At 35.1% G+C, this 16,035-nt stretch overlaps 1 protein-coding gene across 9 annotated transcripts in view; it reads right to left on the bottom strand.

Moving 5' to 3' along the window:
* Positions 1-16,035, bottom strand: part of TBC1D4 (TBC1 domain family member 4) — a 247,029-nt gene that overhangs the window by 170,278 nt on the left and 60,716 nt on the right. For 2 of the 9 annotated variants that reach the window (XM_089899442.1, XM_089899440.1), the window contains exon 3: positions 489-550. The exons of 5 other annotated variants lie outside the window; for them this stretch is intronic. The gene's annotated coding sequence lies outside the window, so the exon portion shown is untranslated. Of the gene's footprint in view, positions 1-488 lie in introns of all 9 variants that reach the window. 2 more of the 9 variants (XM_089899443.1, XM_089899444.1) reach the window with 1 other exon arrangement.

The following is a 16,035-nucleotide window of genomic DNA, read 5'->3' as shown; positions in this document are numbered from 1 at the left end:
GCCTAGAAACTTTTATTTTTGAAAAGTTATTTCGGGTAATTCTGAGTCATAGCTGCTTTGAGAACCACTTCAGTAGGCTCTCATTAATATAATTATTGTCGATAATCAAATCTAGGATGCCATAGATAGTAAGACACATGCAGATTGCAGAGACACTAAAATGGAGAGAACATAGATATCTTAGAATTAATGAAATATACTTAAATTGAAGACTACTGCCTTTACTTTAAGATAACCCAGAACACTAGAGGGTGCCCAATTTAGTAGCACCGTGGTTATACTTGTATAATCTGAACAGCTCGTAGTTTTAAAAAATCAGAAATAACCCATATTCTGTTGTATTTTTATAATCAGATTTCATTGTTGTAACTATTTTTGCAGAAACACGCTATAATACATTGATTGCATGGATATTAACTGTTGTCAAAATAAATGATCCTTTATAATATCAAGACCAGTTGGTTGGTCTTTGAAAGATTTTTCCATACTCAAATTGTTCTTGGCCCAGGCGAGTTACTTCAGACAGTCACTTCAGTGATTGTTGTTTCATCTGTGAAGACAGGGGATTGGGGTATATTATTTCTAAAATTCCTTCTAGATTTAAAATTCTATTTCTACGTCATTGTTCTTAAGTTTTTCTGGTTTTCTTGTTTTTTTGGCCACACAGCATTTGGAATCTTAGTTCCCCAACCAGGGATCGAACCCACGCCCCCTGCATTGGAAGGCGCAGTCTTAACCATTGGACCACGAGGGAAGTCCCTTAAGTTGTTTCTTACATGTAATTGTCATGCCTCCAAACAATCAACTCCTTAAGGGTGAAGACCTTACATAACTTTCTCTGGGGTGTACACACACACACACACACACACACACACACAAACACACACCAGAAGTACCTGGTACAATCATCCTGGGCTGAGTCTCTGACAGGCAAGCACAGGCCTCTCCTTATCTGCTCTGGTCCACACCTGGGACCCTCCCCTCTCAAGACATGGAGGTACAAGTTCCTTCCTTCCCTTCCTGCCCAGAATTTTCCAGAACTCTTGCTCACAGCCTCAGTGGTAAGACAACAAATGCAAACATCTGGTGCCAGCCCCTAATTTCTACTCTTTAGCTCTTTCTACAATTTTCTAATTTCCTATGGTAGATCTTGTCTTTATTTTTAATTCTGATTGGAAAAACTAGAGTGGTATCTGTTCCCTGCACTGACACCGGACTAACGCAACATTCAATTTATATAGTTTGTGTATTCAAACAAAACTACATGAAATGTACCAGAGTTGGTTTACCTAGAATCATCACAATGTCAGGACACCACTATATCACCAGCTATTTAGTCTCAAAGGACTATGTTAAAACTACAAATTATCTGCAAGCCAGAAGGGGGTGGCAGGACATATTTAAAGTGATGAAAGAGAAAAACCTACAACCAAGATTACTCTACTCAGCAAGGATCTCATTCAGATTTGATGGAGAAATTAAAAGCTTTACAGACAAACAAAAGCTAAGAGAAATCAGCACCACCAAACCAGCTTTACAACAAATGCTAAAGGAACTTCTCTAGGCAGGAAACACAAGAGAAGGAAAAGACCTACAATAATAAACCCAAAACAATTAAGAAAATGGTAATAGGAACATACATATCGATAACTACCTTAAATGTAAATGGACTAAATGCTCCAACCAAAAGACATAGACTGGCTGAATGGATACAAAAACAAGACCTGTATGTATGCTGTCTACAAGAGACCCATTTCAGACCTAGGGATACAAACAGACTGAAAGTGAGGGGATGGAAAAAGATATTCCATGCAAATGGAAATCAAAAGAAAGCTGGAGTAGCAATTCTCATATCAGACAAAAGAGACTTTGAAACAAAGACTATGGGCTTCCCTGGTGGCGCAGTGGTTGACAGTCCGCCTGCCGATGCAGGGGACATGGGTTAGTGCCCCGGTCTGGGAAGATCCCACATGCCATAGAGCAGCTGGGCCCGTGAGCCATGGCCGCTGAGCCTGTGCGTCCAGAGCCTGTGCTCCGCAACAGGACAGGCCACAACAGTGAGAGGCCCGCATACCACAAAAAAAAAAAAAAGACCATTACAAAAGACAAAGAGGGACACTACATAATGATCAAGGGATCAATCCAAGAAAAAGATATAACAATTGTAAATATTTAGGCACCCAACATAGGAGCACCTCAATACATAGGGCAAATACTAACAGCCATAAAAGGGGAAATCGACAGTAACACAATCATAGTAGGGGACTTCAAAACCCCACTTTCACCAATGGACAGAACATCCAAAATGAAAATAAATAAGGAAACACACGCTTTAAATGATACATTAAACAAGATGGACTTAATTGATATTTATAGGACATTCCATCCAAAAACAACAGAATACATATTCTTCTCAAGTGCTCATGGAACATTCTCCAGGACAGATCATATCTTGGGTCACAAATCAAGCCTTGGTAAATTTAAGAAAATTGAAATCATATCAAGTATCTTTTCTGACCACAACGCTATGAGACTAGACATTAATTACAGGAAAAAATCTGTAAGAAATACAAACACATGGAGTCTAAACAACACACTACTTAATAACCAAGAGAACACTGAAGAAATCAAAGAGGAAATAAAAAAAATACCTAGAAACAAATGACAATGAAAACACAATGACCCAAAACCTATGGGATGTGGCAAAAGCAGTTCTAAGAGGGAAGTTTATAGCAATACAAGCCTACCTTAAGAAACAAGAAACATCCCAAATAAACAACCTAACCTTACACCTAAAGCAATTAGAGAAACAAGAACAAAAAAACCTCAAAGTTAGCAGAACGAAAGAAATCATAAACATCAGATCAGAAATAAATAAAAAAGAAATGAAGGAAATGATAGCAAAGATCAATAAAACTAAAAGCTGGTTCTTTGAGAAGATAAACAAAATTGATAAACAATTAGCCAGACTTACCAAGAAAAAAAGGGAGAAGACTCAAATCAATAGAATTAGAAGTGAAAAAGGAGGAGTAACAAGTGACACTGCAGAAATACAAAGGATCATGAGAGATTACTACAAGCAACTATATACTAATAAAATGGACAACCTGGAAGAAATGGACAAATTCTTAGAAATGCACAACCTTCTGAGACTGAACCACGAAAACATAGAAAATGTGAATAGACCAATCACAAGCACTGAAATTGAAACTGTGATTAAAAATCTCCAACAAACAAAAGCCCAGGTCCAGATGGCTTCACAGGCGAATTCTATCAAACATTTAGAGAAGAGCTAATACCTAGCCTTCTCAAACTCTTCCAAAATATAGCAGAGGGAGGAACACTCCCAAACTCATTCTACGAGGCCACCATCACTCTGATACCAAAACTAGATAAAGATGTCACAAAGAAAGAAAACTACAGGCCAATATTTCCGATGAACATAGATGCAAAAATCCTCAACAAAGTAATAGCAAACAGAATCCAACAGCCCATTAAAAGGATCATACACTACGATTAAGTGGGGTTTATCCCAGGAATGCAACAATTCTTCAATATATGCAAATCAATCAATGTGATACACCATATTAACAAATTGAAGGAGAAAAAGCATATGATCATCTCAATAGATGTAGACAAAGCTTTCGACAAAATTCGACACCCATTTATTATAAAAACCCTCCAGAAAGTAGGCATAGAGGGAACTTTCCTGAATATAATAAAGGCCATATATGAAAAGCCCACAGCCAACATCGTCCTCAAAGGTGAAAAACTGAAACCATTTCCACTAAGCTCAGGGACAAAACAAGGTTGCCCACTATCACCACTATTATTCAACATAGTTGTGGAAGTTTTAGCCACAGCAATCAGAGAAGAAAAAGAAATAAAAGGAATCCAATTTGGAAAAGAAGAAGTAAGCTGTCACTGTTTGCAGATGACATGATACTATATATAGAGAATCCTAAAGATTCTACCAGAAAACTACTAGAGCTAATCAATGAATCTGGTAAAGTAGCAGGATACAAAATTAATGCACAGAAATCTCTTGCATTCCTATACACTAATGATGAAAAATCTGAAAGTGAAATTAAGAAAACACTCCCATTTACCACTGCAACAAAAAGAATAAAATATCTAGGAATAAATGTACCTAAGGAGACAAAAGAACTGCATGCAGAAAATTATAAGACACTGATGAAAGAATTAAAGATGATACAAGTAGATGGAGAGATAAACCATGTTCTTGGATTGGAAGAATCAACATTGTGAAAATGACTCTACTATCCAAAGCAATCTACAGATTCAGTGCAATCCCTACCAAACTACCACTGGCATTTTTCACAGAACTAGGACAAAAAATTTCACAATTTGTATGGAAACACAAAAGACCCCGAAGAGCCAAAGCAATCTTGAGAAAGAAAAACAGAGCTGGAGGAATCAGGCTCCCGGACTTCAGACTATACTACAAAGCTACAGTAATCAAGACAGTATGGTACTGGCACAAAAACAGAAATACAGATCAATGGAACAGGATAGTAAGCCCAGAGATACACCCACACACATATGGTCACCTTATCTTTTATAAAGGAGGCAAGAACTTACAGTGGAGAAAAGACAGCTTCTTCAATAAGTGGTGCTGGGAAAACTGGACAGCAACATGTAAAAGAATGAAATTAGAACACCCCCAACACCATACACAAAAATAAACTCAAAATGGATTAAAGACCTAAATGTAAGGCCAGACACCATCAAACTCTTAGAAGAAAACCCAGGCAAAACACTCTATGACATAAATCACAGCAATATCCTTTTTGACCCACCTGCTAGAGAAATGGAAATAAAAACAAAAATAAACAGATGGGACCTAATGAAACTTAAAAGCTTTTGCACAGCAAAGGAAGCCATAAACAAGATGAAAAGACAACCCTCAGAATGGGAGAAAATATTTGCAAATGAAGCAACTGACAGAGGATTAATCTCCAAAACATACAAGCTACTCATGCAGCTCAATATCAAAAAAACAAACAACCCAATCCAAAAATGGGCAGAAGACCTAAATAGACATTTCTCCAAAGAAGATATACAGATTGCCAACAAACATATGAAAGAATGCTCAACATCAGTAATCATTAGAGAAACGCAAATCAAAACTACAATGAGATATCATCTCTCACCAGTCAGAATGGCCATCACCAAAAAATCTAGAAACAATAAATGCTGGAGAGGGTGTGGAGAAAAGGAAACCCTCTTGCACTGTTGGTGGGAATGTAAATTGATACAGCCACTATGGAGAACAGTATCGAGGTTCCTTAAAAAACTAAAAATAGAACTACCATACGACCCAGCAATCCCACTACTGGGCATATGCCCTGAGAAAACCATAATTCAAAAAGAGTCATGTACCAAAATGTTCATTGCAGCTCTATTTACAATACCCAGGACATGGAAGCAATTGAAGTGTCCATCAACAGATGAATGGATAAAGAATATGTGGCACATATATACAATGGAATATTACTCAGCCATAAAAAGGGAAGAAACTGAGTTATTTGTAGTGAGGTAGATGGACCTAGAGACTGTCATACAAAGTGAAGTAAGTCAGAAAGAGAAAAACAAATACCGTATGCTAACACATATATACAGAATCTAAAAAAAAAAGAAAGAAAAAGAAAATGGTCAGAAGAACCTAGGGGCAAGATGGGAATAAAGATGCAATCCTACTAGAGAATGGACTTGAGGATACGGTGATGGAGAAGTGTAAGCTGGGACAAAGTGAGAGAGTGGCATGGGCATATATACACTACCAAACGTAAAATAGATAGCTAGTGGGAAGCAGCCGCATAGCACAGGGAGATCAGCTCAGTGCTTTCTGACCACCTAGAGGGGTGGGTTAGGGAGGGTGGGAGGGAGGGAGATGCAAGAGGGAATAGATATGGGGACATATGTATATGTATAACTGATTCACTTTGTTATAAAGCAGAAACTGACACACCATTGTAAAGCAATTATACTCCAATAAAGATGTTAAAAAATTAAAAGAACTACAAATTATTTTTGACATAAATATATGTTAATATTATACGTGTTAATACTACATATCAATGAATTGGTGTCTAATTATATTCAGATAGTATATATAATTATATGTATTTAGTTCAAATGTACAAATGCATATGCAGAATTCTTATCAAAGATAAGAATTTCATAAGCTGTGATATGAGTGTCATTTTCACACTTTAGAAGTCATAACTGGAGCAACTTGTACAAAAGTTCACATATCTGTTATTTTAGAAGACTGATTTAGTTTGTTTTTAAGGTGAGGTAGTTTGATAAAGTTTATTAGTTACTAATCATGACCTGGGGAAGTGTTTTAGATCTACTGGAGAAAAGTGCCTGTTTATATTACTTTATTTTCTCATTACCAAAACACTCTTTTCTTCTGCAAAAAGCCTACTCATTTCACATGCTTTATGGTTTACATTTTAGCACTTCATCTATTTAGCCGTAAATAAAATACTTATTTTAATTAATATGTTCAATATAAAGTATAAACTGCTTTTTAAAAGCTAAGAAACCAAACTAATAAATGAATTCAGTAAAGTTTCAGGAAATAAAATCAGTTGCATTTACATATACTAACAACAAACTATCTGGAAATTAAGAAAGAAATCTCATTTACAACTGCATCAGAAAACATACTTAGGAATAAATTCAACCAAAGAGGTAAAAGACCTGTACAATAAAAACTATAAGATACTGATGGAAGAAATTGAAGAGGGCATAAATAAATGGAAAGATATTAACACGTTCTTGGACTGGGAAAATTAATATTGTTAAAATGTGCATACTATCCAAAGCAATCTACAGATTCAGTGGAACCCCTGTCAAGTTTCCAATGGCATTTTTCACAAAAAAAAAGGAAAAAAAATCCTAAAATTTGTATGAAACCACAAAAGACCCCAAATAGCCAGTGCAATCTTGAGAAAGAAGAACAAAGCTGGAGGCATTATGCTTCCAGATTTCAAACTATATTACAAAGCAATATTAATCAAAACAGTATGATACCAGAATAAAAACAGACACATAGACCAATGGAACAGAACAGAGTCCAGAAATAAACCCACACATATATGGTCAACTAATCTCTGACAAGAGCACCAAAAACATACAATGGAAAAAGGACAGTCTCTTCAATAAGTGGTACTGGGAAACTGGATATCCATATACAAGAGAATGAAACTGGACTTCTACCTTACATCACCCACATAAATTAACTCAAAATAAATTAAAGACTTAAATATGAAACCTAAAACTGTAAAACTCCTAGAAGAAAACAGAGGAAAACTCCTTGACATTGGCTTTGGCAACAATTTTTTTGGATATAACAACAAAATCACAGGTAACAAAAGCAAAAACAAACGAGTGGAACTATATCAAACTAAAACGGAAAGTGAAAAATCAACAAAATGAATATGCAACCTATAGAGTGAGAGAAAATATTTGCAAACCATATATCTGATGGGGGTTAATATCTCAAGTATACAAAAAACTGATACAACTCAATAGCAAAGAAACAAATCATTTGATTTTAAAATTGCAGAGTACCTGAATAGACACACACACACAAAGTAACTATTTAAGGTTATGGATGTGTTAATTAACTTGATTGAGGTATTCATTTCACAATGTGTACATACATTAAAGCATCACATTGTGAACTTTGAATATAGACAATTTTGTCAATTATACCTCAATAAAGCTGAAAAAAAATAAAAGAAATAAATTTTCACATAAATTCAATGTAACGTTGCATCTGACTTGAAAGAAAGAGGCCTGTATCCCAGGATATTCATTTATTCACTCAATAAACTTTTATTATGCATTTACTCCATGCCAGGCCCTGTACTAGGTAGTGGGAATACAACAATGATTAAAATAGTCTCTGTAGAGGAGAGTCACATAGTCTCAAAATAACGTCCCATAGCTTCTTTATTAATTGCAAAGAAAAACATTTACCTGTAGATGGAAAGATCTGGCAATACCACCTTAACCTAGTTATCAAATGCAGCATCACCAAAAACAGAACAAACGACATTTTAAGTGTCTATTGGTGCGATGAAATGGAAAGAACACAATCTCGCTTATCCAACATTCTTGTCATAATGTTTAACCTCACTCTAACAGGAAATACAATCAGACAAAACCAAACGGGGGGCATTCTATAAAAAAAAACTGGCCTGCACTCTTCAAAACTATCAATATTATGAAAGATAAAAGGCAGTAGGGGCTTTTCTAGATTAAAGAAGACTAAAAAGTCATGACAACCAAATGCAAGGCATGTTCCTTAATTGAATCTTGGATTGGGGAAAAGCAATAAAGGACATTTCTGGGAAAGCTGAAAAAATTTGAATACAGACTGTATATAGATAACTTAACTGATTCAATGTTAAATGTCTTAGCTGTAATAACAATAGGGTGGTTGTGAAATGGCTGAAAATGTCCTTATTATTAAAAGAAACATGCTGACATATCATGACTACAACTTACTTTCAAATGGTTCAGCATTTAATAAAGGAGATAATACAAATGTCCCAAAATGTTAAAATTGGTGAATTTACACGAAGGGAATACTTAATTTTTTGAAATGAAGTTTAGAGTAAAAAATATATAGACCATGCCCATCAGCTTATAGTCTGATGTCACTATATTACCATAGCCTTCAGTTTTCTCTTCTAAAAAAATTAAGCATTTTATTATATTAGAAAAAAGTGTTAATGATTATACCTAGTGCTTACAAATATGCAATGAAACTGGAATTCTCTTAAACTGCTAGTTGCACTGTAAATTAGCAAAACTTTAGGGAAATCAACTTAAAATAGGTGTATAGAACCAATAAAATCTACTCTAACCTTTTCATACTTACATTGTTGGTAATAAATTTAAATTTATCAAACATAAATAAGGAAATTTTTGCCTGTAAATATCCCCCAATTACTTCTAGGTTTGCCACACACCATCCACTGGCTGAAACAAGTAACCTCTGTAACCATGTGCAGTAGTTGTGTATCTTTGTGCACAGTGAGGTTTATACTTTATATCATCTATATACACCTCACTACATAAACATATAAAAAAGACTTCAGCCTTGAAACTATATTTCACTATTCACTTAAAACACACCCCTGGTCCAACCAGGCTCCCATCCCCTCTGGACCTGCTGACAGAGATCTTCTTAAGGCTTCCTGCCAACCTCACATTCTGCCTTTTTCTAGTCAAAAAAAAGTACCTGGACTATTTGGAGATCAAACAAGTAGAAGTCAATTATGTGTGATTCTGGTATACCTAAAATTTCTATCATCACCTCACAGAATAAGAGTGTGCCCTTAGCTTTTACTGAAGATTATTTCACAAAGAGTCATATTTAAAATGCTTCAGTATCCACTATAAAACTCCAGTCACTCGATGTCACATCAAGTCCCAAATGACAAATTTCATTTAGAACTGAGTGTTAAGAAAAACCGTTTCCACTGAGGAGCTGGTATTCTTCTCTTATCAGATGTACCTTATTGTTCTGCTGCTGGGAAGCCTAAGAATCAACCCTGACGTTGAATAAAAACAACATTAACATTTATAAATTACATACTAGCCTCCTTCTCCTTTCCTTGGTTCTGATCTTCCATTTCTATTTTATTAATAGTCTGTATTAGACACCATTTCCTAGCCCTTTTGAGAAAGAAGCCCAGTATAAATTTGGTAAATAAAGTTTTAAATTATAATACAACATAGCGATGAAAATGTTTTAGAGATAGGCAGAGGTGATGGCTACACCACACTGTGAATGTACTAAATGCTACTGAATTATACATTCTATTTAAAATAGTTCCCTTTATTTTCTATAAAGTTTACCTCAGTAAGAAAAGAGTACAGCATAATCCCAGCAAGCAGCATATGGTTAGCAGCCAAATAATCATATTACATTCTTCCCATCCTCACTGTGGTGTGTGGACAGAAAACTAATCTGTCCTCTGCCATCTGTATTGCTTCTCCCTTCCTTCTACTCCTTTATGTTCTAGTATCGTTTTCAACTGCTCAGTTTATGTTAAAAATCCTTAAACATTCTCTTGGGCCAGCAATTTCTGAACAAGCCTGATTTTTGGACTCAAGAGAATTCTTTTTTTCAAAGGATGTTTTTCACAGAATCCCAGCATATAAAAATCAAATAAAACCAGCTGCTCTGGTTGAAGACAGTTTGTGAGGGGTCTAAGACCTCCAGACACTACAGCCTTGGTGGTCTTCCTCAGCTTACAACCACAGGCCACAGAGAAAGCTGGAAGCAGACACTTTACGAGCAGAAAAAAGACTTTCATTTGACACTTCTAGAAAACCACAACTAAAATGTTATCTTACCTCCTGTGATCCAGATAATTACTTCACTCCTCCACTTCACCCACATATGAGGGATTGAAGTGTTTTAAGATACAGTTTAATCTCTACCAGTTTCTCTGGTGAAAATTGCTTGTGGCAATTTGTAACAACTTTTATGGAACAGTTAGGCAATGGAATGTCGATTAATATTTAATCATAATAATTGACAGTTTCCCAGAAAACTACGAAACAAAGATGATTTTTCTATAAACTACTTACTCATTTTTATTGTTTTTACTGCTACAGTTAATAAAGGTTTCAAAGGATACTTTCTCATTTTTAAATTGGTGTTTTAATTCAGCTTTGCCAGCCAATGTGACAAGTTCTAGAAAGGTATGCCCATAGTTTTATAAAGATATGCTCATATCATATGTTCATAGTTTCTGAACACATGGAGCTTTCATACATTAATTTGGGTATTTGGGTCATAAACTCCAAATGTCGTATCTTTACCTTCTATGGAGGAAGTACAAAAGTTAATCCAATTTCCCATTTCTGGGCAGACAATAGCATATACTGAGTAACTCCAGACATTATAAACTGATTATAAAACACCTGTAATAAATAGTGAGTTTATCTGGAAGAAAGTTTAAATGCAAACAGGTGCATACTAATGCAAGCAATTAAAAAACAAAAATACAGTCAAATCTCAAGTAGCTGGTGTAATAAAAGCAGTCAGGAGGAAAGCTACAAAAAACTGGTCAAAATATGGTATGAAAGAGGTTCACTTATTTAAAATTACATCCTGTATTTAAGAATTAATTTACAGGGCTTCCCTGGTGGCGCAGTGGTTGAGAGTCCGCCTGCTGATGCAGGGGACACGGGTTCGTGCCCCGGTCCGGGAAGATCCCACATGCAGCGGAGTGGCTGGGCCCGTGAGCCATGGCCACTGAGCCTGCGCGTCCGGAGCCTGTGCTCTGCAACGGGAGAGGCCACAACAGTGAGAGGTCCGCGTACCGCAAAAAAAAAAAAAAAAAAAAGTATTAATTTACAGATGTCATCTAAAAATACTCGGTGCTTTGTGACCGCCTGGAGGGGTGGGATAGGGAGGGTGGGAGGGAGGGAGACGCAAGAGGGAGGGGATATGGGAACATATGTATATGTATAACTGATTCACATTGTTATAAAGCAGAAACCAACACACCATTGTAAAGCAATTATACTACAATAAAGATGTAAAAAATAAAAAAAAAAAATAAATGAAAAAATATATATAAAGCTTATTCAAGTAGAACAGTTTAAAACACTAATCATTAATTGATATGCTTGACAAGAAATGGCCAAATGTCAAAACAGTCTTATTATCAGTTTCTCGGCTAAACACTCCTTTCAATATATATTACACATATATAATATACACTTTATATGTACATTATATATTATATTTATATTTAATATATTCATATTTTTACTAACATATTTGTTTTATATTTTTATGTATTAGAAATATATACTAAATTATAATATAAATAACATTTTGTATTAAGTATATTTATATATTTAATATAATATGCACAATATATAACAATATAGACTTAATATATACGTTACAAATAGGAAAAAAGTTGGACAAAGACAGTCCTAGCTGTATGCTTATAAGTAGCAGAAAAAAATTACTGATTCTTAATTATTGCATTTGATTATAGTAAAAATGTGCACATAATTGTTATTATTTTATAGAGTTATGTTTTATTTGTAGACACTCTGTAAGGCATTTTGCTTTTTCTCTAATAAGTAGGTTCTATTACCTCCATAATACAGACAAGAAAACTGAGCCTCAAACAAGTTAAGTAATTTATTCAAAGCCACATAACTAATGGCAGAGTAAAGTTCTAGAAATGTTAAAGAAATGATAACATAGTTCAATTTTGCATACACCTAATAAAATAAGCCATACTATACCTTCAGGGGGAATAGAAGGGTCTATAATGAGAATTTGGCTGGTTTCTAAACCCTTGGAATTTCTCATGTAACAGGAGTATCCTTGTTATTCACAGTGGGCCCTTAAGACCATACTTGATGCTTAGGACATGCATGCTTCCAAGGTGACTTGTGGTAAACCCCTTAGAGAGTTTATGCTGCAAGAAGACTCACCAGTAGGACCAACCATATAATTAGAGGGTGGGGCTTTGTGATATCAACCTGAGAGGGGAGGGGGCTGGAGACTGACTTCAATTACATGCCCAGTGAGTCAATCATCATGCCTATGTAGTGAAGACTCAAGGAAAACTGGACGCTGAGGTTTTGGGTGAGCTTCCCTGGTTGGCAATACTCTGTGTATTGTCACAAACTGATGTTCCAGGATGTAAATCAGAGTACTGAAGACATATCAGAAGAAGGTAAAGTTACCAATTTTATCCTTGCTCTTTGTAATATCCTGGCGGGGGAGGGGGCAGGAATGTAATATGATGTATCTGTTAAAAATTAAAGAAATATCAAAGGTGCTATCAAAAAGCCTAGCACTAAAGGGCTTGACAATTATTTCTGAAATTGTAAAGTAAAGGCAGGGGCAATATTAAAATGTGATACATACATAGTCTCCGGAATGTTGCTATTACATTAAATGAAGTACACCTCTAGAGGAAAGACAGCAATTCTGACAGCACAAAATAATGAAGAAAAACAAGGGAAACAAAGCACAAGAAATGAATGGCAACTGCAGTCACTATGATGTAAAGTAGCAGCTCAATAAATACAGGTTTAATGAACCCATAAAATGACAATTATGAAAATATTAGCATTAGCAAATTGCAATCTTCTCTACAGAAAAAAAAAAAGCAAATTTTCAGGAAAATTATTTTCAAGTGCATTAAAACTCTTATCAGCTTGCACAAGTTTTATTCTTCGTATCTCCAATGTACCTGGCACAAATTAGCCACAGTAAATGACTTCTGATTTCTAATTAAATCTGAATTACATTGCTTTATGAATAGTATAAATAAAATTTTTAGGTAGACTGTTTTTTGTTTCCAAATATCTTTAAGCATTGAGATGCATACTTAGAGTTAAGCTGGCTACAAGATCTTCTTGGCTATTTGAATCCAAATTCCCTAAGGATATCTAATAAACAAAACATTTCATATATCATAGCCTTTATTTTCAACACAATAATTAAATTATACAATTAAAACTCAAATTTGGATTTTTCACCAATTCATATTTTCCCTCCCAAATACTGCCAAATAATTGAGTTTCACTCAGACATATTTAAACCAAGTTATTTAATTTTCTTGAAACTATATTAATTATAAGTATAGCAATGTATATGCTTCAACTAGGGAGAAGAAACATTTTCTGTTTTAAAAGATGCTCATTTAATGATGTGAACAAGAAAAAATCACATGGGGATTCTGGAATTGCCAGCAATAAATAATGCAAAAATGAAAACGAAAGGAATATTTTGTGAAATACAATTATTTCTAAAAATGCATCATAAAATAAATCTCAATTGTGATTTTTTAAAGTATATAATCCACCATTCCAAAATGTAGCTTAATCTACTCATATTATTCAATAAGGTTCTTTCTAGTTTTTTTAAATTGATACAAATGTTAGCACACATGTTCCACTTTAAATTTTTATGACTTCTCCTACAGTATATAAAAATATTGTTCATGTGAAATTAAAGTGTCATGCAAAAATTGCTTCCAACTTTTAACTCCAAGATTTTAAGTAAATGATACTATCACTTCCAAAATTAAACAGATTTTATCCTGCTATATTTATTCAGCTTCTAAAGAAAACATAGAAGCTGCTAGACTTTATTAAGCAATAGACAGCTTCAAACTGGCAGACTGCTTTTCAACAGAATTTATGGGGTGGTATCTGGCATGTTAGCACAAGGCTGACGCCAGATTCAGACAAGACCTGACAAGAGCCTGCAAGTCCCCAGTCCTTTATCCCAGGGTTTACAATGATTTGACCTTTAAAGGTACCTTTAAAGGTACACACCTTTATAAGATATATTATGATCTGCAAAGTACTTTACATAATTACATTGGAAACGTGCTCAAATATAACCTTTTACATCTGTCAGATTCCTCTATCTATTCCCAAACTGTTACTTCAAATTTGAAAATTAAGTACTCTCTAGAAAAAATGCAAACATGAAAACCTGTTTTCCCTAATTAAATATATGGCTACTTTTTTATCTACTTCTGATTCTTTTCAGAAAATATGAATTGGTGAGGAATCCAAATTTAAGTTTTAAGTGTCTAATTTAGAGAAGTTAGAGAAAGTAAAGGCTGTTTCTATGTAACTAATCAAAAAGATCAAAATATCTGGTGTTCCCTCCCTCCTATCCTGTCTTTCAAATTACACTGGCTCACTGAAAACTGAAAGAGCTTTCTTAATCAACCTTCCCGTACATAAGTTAATGAATTAACCCTGGCTCTCAGTGCCTCTGTAAAACATGCATGTCCTGTGTGCCCAGAGCCCCCTGTCAACTAGTATTTAGGGGCCCACCCTCCATGCGGAAAGTTTTCTGTCCCCCTAGTTGAATGCTATGCTTATAAGTCAACTGTGTCTGTCCCTAGTCCTCTTTGTACTCATTATACAGCTATTATAATCATATTCAAGTAATTACAATGTAAACTGATAAGATATGAGTTCTAAATGAAAAAAAAACGTGTCTTAAAGGACTGAGACAAGTCACTAAAACAAAAAACTGCTGTCAAATCAAGTATAGAGGAAACAGCCATAAAGGAAAATGAGAAAAACTGTAGGATGACTTGGCAGTCAAACCAATTCACAAGTGTTTTTACATTCCGACTCCATTTTAAAGGACTCTTTAAAGTGTGATTTAGTCAAAAAATAGAAAAAAGACTCCACTCCCATTACATACCTATTTGCAAAGCAAGGGCCTTGACGGGGACCTACCTCAAAAGTTTAGCAAATGATTGGCTTTACTTTCCTTGACATATTCTTTTATGTAGAAATGTTCTACATCTTAACATGGATGGTGATCCCATGAGATATATATACCTCAACTTAAGACTTAAGTTAATTGACTGATTGTTAATTAATACCGACAGATCTTAAGGGTTAACCAGGGTTTCTTGACCTTAGCACTGTTGATATTTTGGACAAGATAATTCTTTGTTTGTGGGAGGAGGTCCTGTTCACTGTAGAATAGGTATCTGTAACACCCACAGCCCTAGTATGACAACCCAAAATGTCTCCAGACATTGCCAAATGCCCCCTGGGGGATAAAAACCCACTCCCCTCCCCAGCTGAGAACCACTAGGTTGAACTCCTGGTCTAACAGGGAGAATACAGTAAACTTTTCTTATGACTTCTCAAAGTCTGGATCAGAGTACAATCAGACCATGACTTAGTAATGAAAACTAGAATCCCTGACCTACAAGGATAGAGGAATTTAAAAGGCCTTTATTTGTCACAAGCAATATTTATCCAAGTTGCCTGATCACAAGAAGTACTTGGGATGCTTATAAACATGAATTCCAAGGTGTTTTCCCTAGAAATAAGGTAGGTCTGGGGTGAGGCCTAGAAATCTAAATTGTCTAACAAGCACCTCAGGTGATTATTTTTAAAAACATGCAAGTCAGAGAACAGTAACCTAAGACTGCTATGTTTAACGTGTATACCTTA

The sequence above is a fragment of the Delphinapterus leucas genome, chromosome 18, assembly GCF_059928025.1.
Source record: "Delphinapterus leucas isolate spDelLeu-1000000601 "Yukka" chromosome 18, BTC_Dleu_Yukka2, whole genome shotgun sequence".
NCBI classification, from domain to species: Eukaryota; Metazoa; Chordata; class Mammalia; order Artiodactyla; family Monodontidae; genus Delphinapterus; species Delphinapterus leucas.
Note: the sequence above shows the minus strand (reverse complement) of the source record. Positions and strands in the feature narration are given on the sequence as shown.